We start from the raw sequence: 17,896 nt of genomic DNA on the forward strand, positions 1-17,896 counted from the left end.
CTTGTTTCAGGATGGAAGAATAATCACCTAAAAAAATCAAGTATTAGTTACAGATACAAATCTAAAAGTTCAAATAAACACTAACAACTCAAATTACATATTAAAACTGATTCAGGTTCCCTATCCTCAGCTGCCCAAGGAGCTAACTGGGGACATCGCCTTGGGCTCCTGGGAGCCACTCTAGGTTCAAGTCTCTTGCCAGCCCTAAGGTGGCTCCCTTAACTGAAATTTGTGCTTCCCTGCTCCCCTATCCAACCTTCTTTATCCCAATCATCCTGTTTCCCCAAGTTCCCCCCATCCTCCCCTTCTCACTTTTCTCTCCCAATCTCCCCTTGCCCCTATCCCACCCCACCCCCAAGATCCCAATTTTTTGCCCGGCAATTTTGTCTACTTCCCGTAGCCAGGAGGATAGCTATATGTTTTTCTTTGGGTTTACCTTCTTATTTAGCTTCTTTAGGATCACCAATTATAGACTCCGTGACCTTTATTTATGGCGAGAAACCAATTATGAGTGAGTACATCCCATGTTCATCTTTTTGGGTCTGGGATCCCTCACTCAGGATAGTGTTTTCTATTTCCATCCATTTGCATGCAAAATTTGAGAAGTCATTGTTTTTTACCGCAGCGTAGTACTCTAATGTGTATATATTCCACACTTTCGTCATCCATTCTTCCATTGAAGGACATCTAGGTTGTTTCCAGGTTCTGGCTATTACAAATAATGCTGCTATGAACATAGTTGAACAAATGCTTTTGTCATATGATAGGGCATCTCTTGGGTATATTCCCAAGAGTGGTATTGCTGGGTCTAGGGGTAGGTTGATCCCGAATTTCCTGAGAAACTGCCACACTGATTTCCAAAGTGGTTGCACAAGTTTGCATTCCCACCGGCAATGGATGAGGGTACCCCTTCCTCCACAACCTCTCCAGCAAAGGCTATCATTGGTGTTTTTGGTTTTAGCCATTCTGACAGGTGTAAGATGATATCTCAAAGTTGTTTTGATTTGCATTTCCCTGATCGCTAAGGAGGTTGAGCATGACCTTAAGTGTTTTTGGCCATTTGAACTTCTTCTGTTGAGAATTCTCTGTTCCGTTCAGTGCCCCATTTTTTTAATTGGGTTAATTAGCATTTTAAAGTCTAGTTTCTTGAGTTCTCTAAATATTTTGGAGATCAGACCTTTGTCTGTTGCGGGGTTGGTGAAGATCTTCTCCCAGTCAGTAGGTTGCCTTTTTGTCTTAGTGACAGTGTCCTTTGCTTTACAGAAGCTTCTCAGTTTTAGTAGGTCCCATTTATTCAATGTTGCCCTTAATGTCTGTGCTGCTGGGGTTATACCTAGGAAGCGATCTCCTGTGCTCATCTGTTGTAGGGTACTTCCCACTTTCTCTTCTATCAGGTTCAGTGTGTTCAGCCTGATATTGAGGTCTTTGATCCATTTGGACTTGAGTTTTGTGCATGGTGATAGATATGGATCTATTTTCATTCTTCTATAGGTTGACATCCAGTTGTGCCAGCACCATTTGTTGACGATGCTTTCTTTCTTCCATTGTATACTTTTAGCTCCTTTATCGAAAATGAGATGTTCATAGGTTTGTGGGTTAAAATCCGGGTCTTCTATACTATTCCATTGGTCGACTTTTCTGTTTTTATGCCAGTACCACACTGTTTTCATTACTGTAACTCTGTAATAGAGTTTGAAGTCAGGGATGGTAATGCCTCCAGAAGATCCTTTATTGTATAGGATTGTTTTGGCTATCCTGGGTTTTTTGTTTTTCCATATAAAGTTGATTATTGTCCTCTCAAGATCTGTGAAGAATTTTGATGGGACCTTGATGGGGATTGCATTGAATCTATAAATTGCCTTTGGTAGAATTGCCATTTTTACTTTGTTGATCCTCCCAATCCAAGAGCAAGGGAGGTCCTTCCATTTTCTGGTATCCTCTTCAATTTCTTTCTTCAATGCCCTAAAGTTCTCGTCAAATAGATCTCTCACTTCCTTGGTTAGAGTTACCCCAAGATATTTCATTCTGTTTGTGGCTATCGTGAAAGGTGAAGCTTCTCTGATTTCCCTCTCTGCTTCCCTATCCTTTGTGTATAAGAGGGCGACTGATTTTTTGGAGTTGATCTTGTATCCTGCCACATTACTAAAGGTGTTTATCTGCTGTAAAAGTTCTTTGGTGGAGTTTTTGGGGTCGCTTATGTACACTATCATATCATCTGCAAATAACGAAAGTTTAACTTCTTCCTTTCCAATTCGAATCCTCTTGATCCCCTTATGTTGTCTAATTGCTATTGCTAGAACTTCAAGCACTATATTGAAGAGGTATGGAGAGAGTGGACAGCCTTGTCATGTTCTTGATTTTAGTGGGATGGTTTTGAGTTTCTCTCCATTTAATTTGATGTTAGCTGTCAGCTTGCTGTAAATGGCTTTTATTATATTTAGGTATGACCCTTGTATCCCTAATCTCTCCAAGACTTTTATCATAAAGGGATGTTGAATTTTGTTAAATGCTTTTTCAGCATCTAATGAAACAATCATATGGTATTGTTTCTTTCAGTTTATTTATATGATGGATTACATTGATAGATTTTCCTATGTTGAACCAGCTCTGCATCTCTGGGATGAAGCCTACTTGATCACAATGGATAATTTTTCTAATTTGTTCTTGGATTCGGTTTTTAAAAACAAGTTTGATTCATTTCTTTTTAAGTTTATTTTAAACACCACACTTTATTTTATATACATAGCAATACAGTTTGCATATGAATTAGCACTTTAATAAAATGATTTGACATATGATTGTGAAAGTTGGATTTTCTTTAAAATTCCACTTACAGTGCAATAGGAAGTAGACATGCCCAGTCACTCAGTATGATTGGCTGTCACTTTGGCCCACTTGAGTTTCTTTTAAAATTTGTTTTGGGGTGAGGGAGTCTGTGATATGACAAAAAAAATTTCTCTTGTCTTTCAATTAATTTCCAAAGCGAAAACTAAGTTGAACATGAGAAAATATATTATAAGGTAAATAAATAAAATTAAAATGAACTCTAAGCAAGCAAAGACCAGAACCACAGTCTTCTAGATCAGACCAAATGAACATTGGGCAAGTCAATAAATATGAATAATGTGAAACAGTTCTTCATCAAATTCAAATATAAATTATGGATTGCTGACATTATTGTTTCCATGTAGTTAAATGTGAAGGAATTTAAGTTGGATATATCAACAATGAAAGAGGAAATCTATCATAATAGCATCTTTCTAGATAATTAAGATGACACAGCCTTTTGAAAGCCTTTTTGGAGCTGAGGGTGTGACCCAATGGATAAAGCACTCTTTATATAAGCCTGATGATCAGAGTTTGGGTATCCAGAATATGCCACTTGGTAGAGGAGGTGGTCTCCTATAATCTGTCCCTCTGGATACATACAAGTGGCACTCTAGGGTCAGCCAGAGAGCTAGAGCAATGATTTCCTGTCTATCCTGGACTGGAATGAGAGTCTCCTAAAAAAATAAAAATAAAAAACAAGAAACAAATAAATAACATGTATTGAAACATCGCATTGTATCCATAATTTTATCAATTATTATATGTGATTTAAGAATAGTAAAACTTTAAAAGTATGGCTTATAAGACTGGTGGGTTGGCTTACCAGGTAAAGGCTCCTGTAGCCAACTTGACCACCCAAGTTTGATTCCCAGGATACACACGATGAATGGAGAGAACCAATTTTCACAAGTTGTCCCCTGATGCCTTCCACTTCCTCACACACTAAAATATATCAAATCTACAGAACAAAAGTTATTGCTTTTATGACACAGTTAAAGGATATAAAAACCAAGAGAATTCTTCTAAAAATGTTATATTTAACAGGCATAGTTCCTTACCCTCTCCTTCAATTGTTTAAAGGATATTCATAAAACTTATAGTAGTCATTTAGAGTCATAATTTTCAAAACTAATTCCAACACTTAAAAACTACTTTCCAAGTCAATAATTATATGAGTGTTTTGTTTTTAACTTCCCAGTGTTCATAGTGTCCTGAAACACCCAAGACAAATCTAGCCATGTTTCTTCACACTGTAACTTCATATTTGATAACTATATAGTTCATGTAAACTATCCACAAGACAATTTCACACTTAGTATAGTGTGTGAGAGCAAATAAAAATAAGTCAATAATGGAAAAAAATTCCAAAATGTACCTTCCTTTATAAAATAGTAAATGAATAGACCAAAATGTTCTTATATTTACCTCCTTTGATTTTTAAATGAAACAAAACATGAATCTTTAGAAACCAAATTCTCAAGAACAAGAGTTGAGAAGTGAAATCAATCGGGTATATAAATTCAGACACTGAAGACGGCAAATATGTTTCTGAAACAAATTTGTACGACAGCAATAACTTACAGGCAATGTAACCAGGAAGAAAATAAAATTAAGTGGTGATAACTCCAAAGCACAGAAAAAATCCTGCTGTTTGCAGGTGTTACGATTGCCCACAAAGTGGCCAGTGTGATCTATTAAGAGCATATTAGAACTTCTAAAGAAAATTCGGTTATTGCATGAGACTAGAGATCAATAGTAAAACACCAGTAACCTTTCTGTGCAGAGCCAGCATTCTGTTAGACTATATACTGTGGAACATTGTCTACAGTTAGAGTAAACACGCTGCCAGGGAGCTCTGGATCTTTAGGTAGTCTCCAAGTACTTTTACTTAAAATAATAAATGTCATCTCAAGCAAACTTGTGAGTGATATAATATTTTCTTATACTGGAAGTCGTTATGAACTTTTTCAGTTGAACTTGAAAAAAAGTTGTGAGGAGGAGGGTGTCTAATAACAAAGGAGAGAAAGGGAGGAGGGGACACATAGCGCTGAGGATGTTTGATAGTGTCTTAAAGAATCAGTTCATTTCATATTTACCTATCATTGCAAAAACTATACATATATGTATTAAATATTGCATGAAGTTGTGACACTTGGACTGACAATGCTTCTCACAAGAGCAATATATTAGGACCAGTACCAGGCATGAGAGGCATCCATTTGAATTTCTTGATCAGGGTAGTCCAACTAGCTCCCAAAACAATGAAGGCTGATGTTTTTGGTTGCCCCTCAGAGGTTGAGGGTAAGTCCTTATATGAAGATATCATACACACTGGACCCAGAATTTATATGATTTGACCTGGAACTAACCTGAAAGTCTCTTTGCCACAGTCTAGCCTTTATAATCCCAGAAAGTACTATGTCAAGTACTATGCTGCCAAGGGAGGGAGGCAATCGGTGGTCCTACCCAACAGTTACACCAATGAACTATAATAATTAGCAGCATGACAAAACATCTCTACAGGTGCAATAGTAATACTTATATCTTTGTGGTAATGAACATCTGTCTAATTTGACTTAATACCCACTCCACAGGAGGGAAATGATGCCTGGACTAGGATCATAGCCAACTACCTGGGGCTAGTTTGGTCATGGCTCTTTGAAGAGAATCTATTATCATCACTTTACTAAACTATCACAATCCTGAACCACATTCTAAAACTTATCCTTATTCTCACAGATAAGTATAGTTCTTATCATAGCTCTTATTAAAGAAGCTTCTTTTCATCATTACAGAAAACCAGCAGGTCATGATGCAGAGATCAATGGATCCTGTAGAGTCCAGTCCCAAGAATACACCTACAACACAATTCCTATACAAAAGGCTCAGGAAACACTTTGGACGAGAAGGTAGAAAGATTGTAAGAGCCAGAGGATCAGGTAGTCTGTTGTGAGATCTTGTCTCCTTGAAATGTCAGGGATGCTACACCCATGATATTTCAACAACATGGTGCCTAAGTAAGACCTGAACATTGATAATGTGAATAGACATGCAAGTTCAGAAGCAGTATTCTCATAGGTCCCAAAGCCTAGGCAACTAAAGACTATCAAGAGAGAGAAAATGAGTGTCTTCCAGGGATGAAACTTTACATTTGTTATCCAACACAAAGTGGTCAGGCCTGAAATCATATACACACAAAACCACACTAAATTGATCTAGCAGGTTGTTTTTGTATGTTTATGCATAAATATGGGACAATAATAATCATATATAGGACAGTAATTTGAGAGAAAGAGGGGGGCATGGGAGGATTTGGATACAGGGAAGGAAGGGGAAAAGGTAATGTCTGTGGGGTCTCATCCATGCACAAAAACTATAGGAAAGTAATAGATGCTTGAAGAAGGAAAATTTGTCCCTTTCAAGAATGAGCCCCCCTGTTGGGTCACCCCCAGTGACAGGTGATCAGTCATGAAACCATATACATACAAATAACAAAAATAGACTTAACAAGTTTTATTTACATATTTATACACACTTATTCTTGTAAAAATAAAGAAAAAAGAGGTTATCAGCTTGAGTGGTGGGGCATGGGAGAGGGTGGAGGGAGGGTATTTGAGGTGGCTGGAAAGGGAGGGAAAAAGGGATGTAATTCCATTTTACTTAAAGCATTAAAAAGAAACTAAATCCTTCATGATAAAAATTATAAGAAAAATAAAAAATAGGACAAATGTTAACAAAAATGTTGTAACCATTTTTCCTTGTGTATTTTCACCAGAACTGCTTAGACAATACCAATGATCTTATGATATTTTGGTAATTCTCACATTTTGATCAATGTTTTTCTCAATGCTAGGAGTCTATTAGTGAACTTAGTCTCTGTAGTTCAAAAGTTTTCCAGAAATTGTATCTAGGTGTGAATTTTGGCCCTTGTTTCAAATGTGAAAATCGGGGACTAGAGAGATGGCTCAGCAGTTGGGAACACTGAATCTCTTTGAGTGGACCTTGGTGTGAATTCCTGTGCCTACATGCTCTGGTTCTGTGGACTCTGATACCCTCTGGCCTCTATGAGCACTGCACAAATACTGTGCACAGGTGTACACAGACAGAAAACCTATACACATGAACCAAAAATAAATCTTTTCCCCTTTCTATTGAAGATAAATTCTTTTCTCCTCCCTGTACTCCTCCCAGGTCCTCCTCCCCTCCCCTCCCATCAGGATCCATTGTCTTCCTATCTCTTGGAAAAGATTAGACTTCTAAGAGATAACAACAAAACAAAACAACATAAAATCTAATAAGATAAAACAAAATCCAACACATTGAAGTTGGACAAGGTAAACCAATAGAAGAAACAGAGCCAAGGGAAGGCACAAAAGCCAGAGATCGACTCATTCTCACAGGCAGGAATCCCATAAAAACGCTACGCTGGAAGCCCTAATATGTGTGCAGAGGAGCTGTGCAGACCTCTCAGTCTTCTACATGCTACTTCGGTCTCTGTGCTAATGAACTTTGTCCACTTGATTTAGAGGACCCAAAGGGTGTTCTTAAAAAAAGAGGTGATAAAGTAGTGATGAAATGACTCCTAATATTTTCGCTACACTCATTGATCTGTTTCATATCCAACTATCACAGAGAGGCTTCCCCTTCAGCAGATGAAAACAAATACAGAGACTCACAGCTAGGCTTTACACAAATGCAAGCGTGCACGCACACAGACACACACACACACACACACACACACACACACACACAACAGAGAGGGAAGAGAGAGAGAGAACACTCAGCTCTATTTTTTTTTGTTTTGTTTTATTTTGTTTTGTTTTTCAAGAAAGCATTTCTCTGTGTACCTTTAGAACTTGTCCTGGAACTCACTGTAAACCAGGCTCACCTCAAACTCACAGAGATCTGCCTGCCTCTATCTCTCGAGTACTGGTCTTAAAGGCATACGACACCACTTAATGGGAACATGGAGCTCTAAATGTGATGTTCCCATCAGAGCTCAGGGAACACCTTGGAAGAGGAGGCAGAAAGATTGTAAGAGCCCAAGAGAATTGAGTATACCAGGAAAATAAATTTTCTTTTAAAAATCTAGATATCAATTCAGTTTAGAGGCACAGACATCACTCTTGAGTGTACAGATAATTGGAAATTTGATTATTTTCTAGTGTAGAACTTTAAGGCAATTCTGAAGCCATGTCTGACAACTCTCAGTACTTCCCCTCCTCCCCTGGGAACCAAGGACATAACAGCTATGCAAGCACGTACTGAGATGTTGGGGACTTTCCACCTCCCTGAATAGGGACAAGATAACCCTTAGGTATTGACTCAGTTACTGATGTTTTGACTTAGTCCCTGGGAAGAGGCAAAGTGACCCTCAGCAGTTTCCCCTTACCTCATCTGATCTGGCAACCACTCTCCAGCCAATTATTGGTAATAGTCTTTTTGAATAAGCCAATCATGATATTTAAAGAACAACCCCCAGACACCCCTTCCTTCTGTGGGTTTTCCCTTTAAAAATAGCCTGTACCAGACATTCAGAGTCTTCTAGCTTCCCAGCTGCTGGAAGACCCTGTCATGACAGAATTAATAAAATCCTCATGCTTTTACATCAGTTGTGATGAGAGATGGTCTCTTGGGGCGACTCCTCCTCAGTGATTGGACACTAGGGCCCAACACTAGTCATTCTTTTTTCATGTTAGACTGCTTGTGCTTTTATCATTGTAAATATTTCCAGGTTTTAAAAGCTGTTATATATAGGGACTGGAAAGATGGCTCAGTAGTTAAGAGCATAGGTCTCAAGTTTAATTCTCAGCAACCACATGGTGGCTCACAACCATCGGTAATGAGATCTGGTGCCCTCTTTTGGCCTGCAGGCAGAGCACTGCATATATAACAAGTAAACAAATAAATCTTTAAAAAATGAAATTGCTATATAATTTTCTCATTTTTTTTAGAAAAACATTTTGTTCCTTTCTACTTTTGGGTGGATTTTTTTATCCACTTCTTCAAATTTTGTATATTTTTTATTTTTACTCTTGGATTCCGGAGTTTTTCTTGTGTCCCTTATGTCTCCGATTGGCTCTATTTCATTAAATATTTTCTAGATATTGTTCTATCATTATCAGTTTTGTAGTCGCATTTATCGACTACTTTTGTTTTGACTCCAGTTCAAAGCATTTTGGTTGGCATAAATTCTCTGCTGGCTTCCGTGTGAATCGACCTTACTTCTGTTTTCTGTCTATACAACTAAAGCTTATTTTTCAAACTAGTTCAGTGTCTTCTTCCTTTTGCTCTTCTGCTTTTATCTTCACTGCTACTTCAAACAGCTCTCAGTACCAGACTTGCACTTGTCCTGAGGCAACAGAATAAACGACAATGTGAAAATCATAGCATTCTGTTCTCTGGGCTTCTCAGCGAACACAGAGGAAGTTAATTTTGACTGGGTGGGGGTTGGAGGAAGAACTTGAATTGCAGTCAGCACTTTGTTTCACTCCATGCTATTTGGAGACTACATGCATCTCAAATCTCCAGTGGTTAGACAAGTACTTCTCTAAATTTCTAATTGTTGGGAAATGGTGGCAGTGTGGCAAGCTGTGCATCGTGGGACTGTGCAAAGCTTCTCAAGAGGACTTTAAACATGTGAAAGGAACAAATTCCAACTTTTAGAATTTTAATTTAAACATTTTAAGATTATAATGTAATTACATTATTTCTTCCTTCCCTTTTCTCCTTCTAAACCCTCCCATGTCCTCCTCCTTGCTCATGTTAAAATTCACGGCCCCTTTTGCCTTAAGGGTTGTTCTTGTATTTGGATGTGTTTGTGTATTCCTAAATATTTTGAGTATTTAGGAATACACAAACACATCCCAGTTCAGTCTGTATAATGTTATTTCTATGTATGTTTTCTGGGCTGAACATTGGGTATGGGAATAACAAACTGGTGTGATTTTTCTATGGGCTATTTCTCCTGCTCTCAGCATTCCTTAGTTTCCTATAGTTCTTTCTTTAGGGTTGAGGTCTCATGGTCTTTTCCCCATTGGCTTGACATGCCTATTGGTGTTGTCCTTTTTAGCTCACGTTTGTGGTCATATTGGTGAGATTTTAGAAATATAACTTCTGACATTAGTAGGAGAAAATCTTACAGGAAAATCTCCTTTCTTCTGACTCCTACATTATTTCTTTCTGTATTCCACAATGATCTTCAAGCCTTAGGTGTGGGCATTGTGTTGTAAATGTATCTGTTGGGACTGAGGTCTACAGCTCTGGTTTTGGATCAGTTGTTTACTATATTGGTCTCTATCTGTTGCAAAGAGAAGTTTTTTTGATGAAGGGTGAGGACTATACTTGTTTTGCTAGATCAGGAAGGATGTGAAAGATCTGGTTGGAAGGGAGGTTCTAAAACTTTTACTTTTAAGATTGTCAAAGATTATATTTACTCTTAAATAATACATTGCTTTGAAATATGTGTACATTGAGGAGTGGATAAGTGGAGCTTATTGACATGTGCATCCCACCAGTATATGTCTTTTTCTGTGTGGTTTGAATGTGTAAAATTTCTATACTCAAAAAATTTTAAGAACATAGAACATAGTGATTATCAATTGGCCAACTTTGTCTGTGATGCTGGAGACTAAACCCAAGACTCCATGCTTGTCAGGAAAGTGCTCTGCCATTGAGTCAACTCTCTGGCCTCAGGTATCCAATTTTTAATAGTGTAGATGGAGACCACTTTTTTTAATATTGTTCTGTGATTTGAAACTAAGCTATTCCTCTAGTCCTTTCCAGCAGCTTTGTAATGTCAGTTCTTTTCAGGTGCTGAGATTAAAGCCTAGAAAAATCTAGAGTTTTTTTAAAAGATGTTTTATATTGTTAATAGTTGTCATGTTAAGGAGATTTCGAAAAAGCTGCATTAAAGATTGCTACCTTTATGTCTTATTAAAGTTGAAGCCTGTGAACTTTTCTTATTAACCCTCTATCAAACATACTGAGGAAAACATATGATACATGACAAGAAAGTTTAGAAGGTCTGAAATTTAGAGTGGATGCTAGACACCCACTCTGTGCTAGTTGAATGGGTATTTGTGCCATTTTTTTCTTTCCAAAGGAAGCATTAGCCTTTTATATGAAAGACCTTCTAATCCTTTTACTTAATAAACTTCAATATTATATTTTACATAATGAGGAATAAGTTTCTAGTTTATTGTTAGTATTCTAGCACACTTCTTCCAAGGCTCAGGGAGCCTTCGGAAAGAGAGATTGGAGAGAGGGTCTGAGAGTATGCTAACACTGAAGAGGTAGCTGCAGGGGATCATCATTCATTATGCAGGCTGAGTGACTCATCAGATCCCACCCTTCCCTGAGAGATATCAGGGGCACATAAGCGATGCTGGGAGGAAGGAGGTGTCATTGTTTTTAGTGATGTAGCAACTGATGAGTTGCCCATGTTCCAACAAATATGTCACAGTCATATATAGAAGTAATGACAATAAAATTCAATCTCTCTCTCTCTCTCTCTCTCTCTCTCTCTCTCTCTCACACACACACACACACACACCACCACCACCACCACCACCACCACCACCACCACAGTAAAGACTGTAGACACTGTAGAATTTAGAAATAATAATGTACTTTCTATTTCTGGTGAGTTAAAAACCAGACCACCACATGATTGCTTACACGACTCATTGATTTCACTCCTTTAAATCACTGGCCCATGTGGGCATTCATATTTGTGATCCCTGCTAGATTCTCTTGATGTAGGAAGGTCATTTGTCAATCTGTTGTTTCATTGGTTAATCAATAAAGAAAACTGCTTGGTCTGATAGGTCAGAAAATTAGGTAGGTGGAGTAGAAAGAACAGAATGCTGGGAAGAAGGGAAGTGAGCCAGACACCATAGCTCTTCTCTCCAGAGCAGACACGATGAAGCTCCAGCCCAAGATGGACGTACACTAGAATCTCCCTGGTAAGACACCACCTTGTGGTGCTACACAGATTATTAGATATGGGTTAAAGCAAGATATGAGAGTTAGCCAGTAAGAGACAAGGGTCAAGCAGTGTTTAAATGAATACAATTTGTGTGTTGTTATTTTGGAGCATAAGCTAGCCAGGAGGTAGGGAGCTGGCAGCAGGAACGCAGCCTGCAGTTCCTTCTACAGAATTCTCTCTTAGCAATAACATAATTTTCAAGAAATTCCACTTGAAGTTTTATTTTTCTTTTGAGATTTTTAAATTCCCACACTTGTTTATTAAATTTACACATATAAAGAGTTATATAAATTTAAAATGTTTAAAAATAAGTTTTTCCATGTGATCAAAACGGTAAATTATATTGTAATTAATTATTAAACTCATGAAAATGTAAATTGTTTTTATATTTGAACATAAAGCATATGCCACATACCCTTCTTGCTTCAAATTCATGATATTTACTTATTAACTTTGAAATTTTATAGGAAAGTTGTTCATATTTCTTGCTAGTCCTTTACCCCTGTATCTATACTTCACTGTACCTACCTGACGTATATCATCTGTATCTTTGATTATCTGTCGGAAAACAATTTTAACAGAATTCTCTCCTTAGCTTGTACCAGATGGTGAGGATATCTATTTTCTCCTTTTGTGGTTACCCTTTGGACAATGGCTGGCTGTCACTTGACACAGGTCAGATGGTTCTGGGTTCTGTGGTCTTTAAACTTGTACTTCTCCCTCTTCCTTCTGAGACCTAAGTGACTTTAATAAGAAAAGTCTGTAAATAAGCAAATTAAATAAAGACTCCAATAATAATGCAAACTTATCCCTAAAAATTTCACAGCCTGAGAATGGTTTTATGTGTTTGTAACCAATAAGGGCAGGTATAACATGTTAAATGCTGTAGAAGGTATGTTTATAGATATTATATATATATATATATATATACTATATACTAAATATACAGTATACATTATATATACATAAAGTATTGTGATCATCTCCACCAGTGGTTTTTATTTGAGTTATTTTTTAAATATCTATGCCTGCCCATTCATCATCTTTATGAAACTCATGATATTTTAAGATAATAATGTCTTTTACATGCCAGGATTACAGAGATGATAGACATTGAAAATAATTTCTGGAAGGTGCATATATAATGAGTGAAAGGCATTCCATGTATCATTTGCAGTTGCCTCTCTAACTTTTGTCTTTAAAATGACTTATTTAAAATAAGACGGTTTTTACCCCAGAGTTCTAGAATACTGTGATGTTCTTTGTCCTGCAGTGAAAGTCAGTATTTTGTTCAGGAGAAATACATAGCTATGACTTAAAGAGAGCTTTTTCACGATAAGGCACTCTTGAGCAAGAATTGTTCATCAGGTAATGACTTTCCAAATAAAACTAAGAAATGCTTGCATCTTGAAAGCGGAATTTGTTCCGTAAAAGCTGTGAATGAACCATGTGAGGCATTATGCTGGTTCTTGTCACTCGGCTGTCCCTCTCCAGGAGGCAGGAAATTTCATCTCTTTGAAATTATGGATGGAAAAGATGAGAGACAAAGTAATACAAGTGCTCTTGAGGCCGCCATCAATGAATCATTGTTCATTAAACTGGATCCTGGGAAATCAAAGTCCTTGTGGATTTTAATAATAATATTATTTTCCTTATTCAGGTACAGTTTTCTAGTCCCTCTTAAAAATCAACTTCCTGGGAGTAATTTTAGAAATGACTGCAGCATTTCTAAATGAAGTATAGTGAGGTATGGTTACCATAGAGGAAACTTTCCCACCTTAAATAGACATTTAATGATATTTGACAAAATTGTACACTCAGGTAATTACCAGCATAATGAAGATGTCAGGTATTTTAGTGATGATGAAAATTCATAATCACCAAAATATCCCCTTGTGTGCCATCCTTGGCAATTACAATCAAGCTGTTATAGATGTTCATGTACAAATTTTGGTATAAATGTAAACTATACTTCAGTTTGACAAAATCCTAGCAATGAGTTTCATAAGAGATATGTAAATGGATGATGAAATATATAAAAACCTATTGAGTAACTTTCTTCAGTGATTATGCAGTTTTGGTAGGGGTGGATCAGATTTGTTGTTGCAAAAACACGTAACAAAAGCCAACTAAATTTAGGCGTATGGGCTCAGAAAACCAGAAAATTCATTTAATACCATAATCAAATGGTATTCTTGTGGGCCGTTTTCCCTCATAACTTCAGTTTAAAGTTCCTCTTGTAGGCGCCCATGTGTCTGCATTTTATATTGTTTTAGAATGTTTTACTGGCTCAGCTCCTTACATCATTTTAGGCCAAGCTCTCCAGTGTATATGGTTCAAAGTCTCTGACTTTAAATCCTGTCCAGAGTCTGGGTGCTCCCAGGAGAGACCCAGGGCCTCTGATACGGGATGTTTGCACAACACAGGACAGGACAGAACTCTCTTTTGCTTTTTCCTGATGACACTCATCAAGTTTGCACAGGTTCCTTCACCTCACATTTCAGGAAGAGCTAGAGCTGCCTCAAAAAGCAAACAAACAAGCAAACAACAAACAATATGAGAATGAAGGGAATGAGGGCGTGGGTAGTGGTGATCCCTATCGCCTCTGGAGGAAAGGGTCTGTGACCTTCCTCATGGCTGTGTTGTGCAAACATCCCGGCTCAGATTTCCTTGGCATTTAAAAGCACAAAACAATAGTGATATTTTCATTAAAAAATGTTCAGTTTAATTATGCTGAATTCTGTGTGATTTTAATGGATTTTTTTTTTTGCAGTGGTTGGTTGCTTTGTCTAATTTTAGGAGTTTCCCCATATGTCTTGTATCTAATGGAAAGAGCTCTAAGGGTCCCTAAGTGGTAAGATTTAGATTTGCTTCTCAGTTCCTAACACTTCATGTGTCAGCCTTCCCTGCATCTTGTTTCTAGGGAATCACTGACAACATTTACTTTTCATCTATTATTCATACTATAAATAAACATTTGAAGAACATTTATTTCTCTGAATCCCTTTTGTCGCATGGCCAGCATGGGTGTCACTCTGAAGATTTTACAGAATCACTGTTATCACCCGTTTCATCAACACTACCAATAGCAACATGGATAAAGTAGTAAGAAAAATATCAGTTACAATTTTACAATTATTGGCATAGCAAATAATATCGGTTCCTAAATATTATAAAAGAATCAAGTTTTGAGACTAAATAAAGAAATATAGAATGTACCTGAAGTAGCTGTAGCTAATAAAGTCCTCATCACTGTGGTTTAAATTCTTTATTTCTACTTTTAAAGAGTCATATAATTATGGGCTAGAGGGATAGCTCAGTAGGAAATCCCTTACACAAATATGTTGTTCCGAGTTTGATTCCCAGAATCCATGTGAAAAAATTGGATATGGTTGCATCTATCTGTGTGCTATGAAATGGTTATGCTACACTTTCTATGATTTCTCATATTGTACAGTATTTTATTAATCAGCTAAAGAACACAAAATGGAGTGTTATAATATTAAATGTATAGCCTTGAGTGTAGACATAGCAGTCCCTAAGTGATCAATAGTTAGGTAGATAGATAGATAGGTAGAGATAGTCTCCTTTTATGGTGGCACATATTCCCTAAGGAGAAGAAATAGGTAGATGATCAGTGCACGGACCCGAACTTGTTGAAGGAGAGAACCAAGTGATCAGGTGAATGGCTGCAGTTGCCTGGGAGGCCAGAAAACCTCTCTCCATAGAGCAGATAGAAGTAACACCACCAAAGGCTCACATAGTCAAATTAAGATTAGTGCCACTTCCCTTTGCCACACTGATACCTGTACGCTGAGGGAGCTGATCTCGAGGGGTGTGTCCCGGTGATCTTGGGACATGAAGGTGCTGGAATTGTGGGAAGCGTTGGTGAGGGGGTTACTAAGCATAAGACAGGCGATAGTGTCATCCCATTTTACTTTTGTCTGAGTCCAAAAACAAACCTTTGCCAGAACACGAGAGTCGCTCCCGAGGAAGGATTAATGCCAGATGGTACTGGCAGATTTGCCTGCAAAGGGAAGTCTTTTTGTCATTTCACAGGAACCAGCACTTTTTCCGAGTACACTGTTGTGGTTGACATCTCCACCGCTAAAGCTGACACTACAGCCCCTCTGGATAAAGCCTGCCTTCTCTGTTGTGGCATTTCAACCGGTTACAGTACTGCTGTAAACACTGCCAAGATGGAGACTGATTCTGTCCCATTTTTGTCCTGGAAGCCCGGGAATTGGCAGTGATCATGGGATGTAAAGTGGCTGGTGTGTTCCAGATCATTGACATCACATCAATAAAGACAAATTCTCAAAGACCAAAGCATTCAGGTCCTCTGACTGTATGAACCCCCAAGATTTCAGTAAACTCATCCAGGAAGTACTCACTGAGATGCCGGATGGGAGGAGTGGACTACTCCTTCAAACCTATTGGCAGTATAAGGGGGGTGAGAGCAGCCCTCCAGGAAACCCGCAAAGACAGGGGTCAGGTGTGGGGGTCTGGTCAGAGGGTCAGTGTGGTGGTTGGCTTAGCTGCTTCAGGTGAAGAAATCATCACTTGTCCCTTTCACCTGTTGAAAGGACACACATCACCTTTAGAGGATAGAAGAGTAGAGAGTTTCTCAAAGCTGGTGTCTGAATATATGACCAAAAAAATAGAAGTTGAGTTTGTGCCTGGCCATGAGTTCTTGGACCAAATTAACAAATTCTTTACCTGATGTGTCAGGGAAAAAGCACTGGAACTCTTGTAAAAATGCTACCTTGAGAAGAGAACGCTGTCCTTCCTGTACTTTCTCCCGTGATCAGATAGGAACAGAGACAGATTTGCAGGAAACCACTAGAAGGAATGTGTGCAATCATGGCTGTAATCAAAACAAGGCAAATAGTCACAAGTTGATTTTCTGAACTCTCCACATAAATACTTGCTGCTCATCAAAGAATATTTTAACCTAATAAAAAATACTTTCTACAAATAAAGAGAAGAAATAAGTTAACTAGACTAGTGTGTGTGTGTGTGTGTGTGTGTGTGTGTGTGTGTGTACACACATACATGGATATCGAGGCCAGAGCTTAGTATGAGATGCCTTCCTATAGTGCTTTTTACCTTTTCCTGTTTTCGTGACATGGTCTCTCACGGATCATGAAGATTAGCAACTCAGCTGTGGTTAACTAGCCAGACCCAGAGAGCCTCTTATCCGCATCTCCAAAACCTCCTTAAAAGCCAAACTTTCTTTAATAAGTTAATAATATATAACTTATAGCCTTGTGCCATTACACCAGAGACAAACCTATGTATCATTAAGTGCCTTCGTGGTCTGCAGTTCCTGTGATCATATTGGTTTTTTTCCACTGCATTTCGTCATGTGCTTTGGCTTTAACTGAGACCACTGGCTAACCTAAGCCTGCATACTTGTTTATGGGTCTCTCATAACAGAGTCTATGAGGTGGAAGAATCTGTTGTACACAGAATGATGACTAATGATAACTATTCATACCCTCAATTTTGCTACATTCAAGTCTCCGGAGAGAAGAAAGGGGAAGAGGATCAGAGACACTGACACCTGCATTTTAAAGTAAACAAACTTGTCCTTCATTAAAATGAATTCAAATGAACGCAAGAAGCAAAAGGTGGCTTCCGAGGAAAGCTGTACCAGTGTCCAATAGCTCCTAAGGGTCTCCATAGTAACTAAAATGGTTTCAAATGTTGATTTATTCCTCCAGGACCCAAGCAGATGTTTGGGTTTTCTAACTTTCTTATCACCCGAGCCATGTTCTGTTCTCCATAAGATAAGGATGCCCGGTATACAATCTGGGTATTATTTTTATGAAGGGGTGCCCTGCTGTTGCATCCTGACAGTGTTATCAGCATGGCTTTATGCTTTTCTTGGTATTTTCCCATCAGGGATGCTTATGCTTTTTGATAGTCATGTGAATCCTGCTTTATTCAAGTATACTGCTTGAAATTCTGACCTTTGTGCTGGGCATGATAAAATATATTACAGTACTTTAAAAGGAGACTAACCTTATTCTCAGAATGTTTTGAAAATGCAGATTCTTTTAGAGTAGCTATAAT

At 38.0% G+C, this 17,896-nt stretch overlaps 1 pseudogene; it reads left to right on the forward strand.

The window, feature by feature from the left end:
* The first annotated feature begins 12,691 nt into the window (after positions 1-12,691).
* LOC121433365 lies at positions 12,692-16,588 on the forward strand (annotated as a pseudogene).
* Positions 16,589-17,896: the final 1,308 nt, after the last annotated feature.

Source organism: Microtus oregoni, unplaced genomic scaffold, assembly GCF_018167655.1.
Source record: "Microtus oregoni isolate MIOR12 unplaced genomic scaffold, Mior012 000038F_ref0000394, whole genome shotgun sequence".
In the NCBI taxonomy this organism is placed as follows: Eukaryota; Metazoa; Chordata; class Mammalia; order Rodentia; family Cricetidae; genus Microtus; species Microtus oregoni.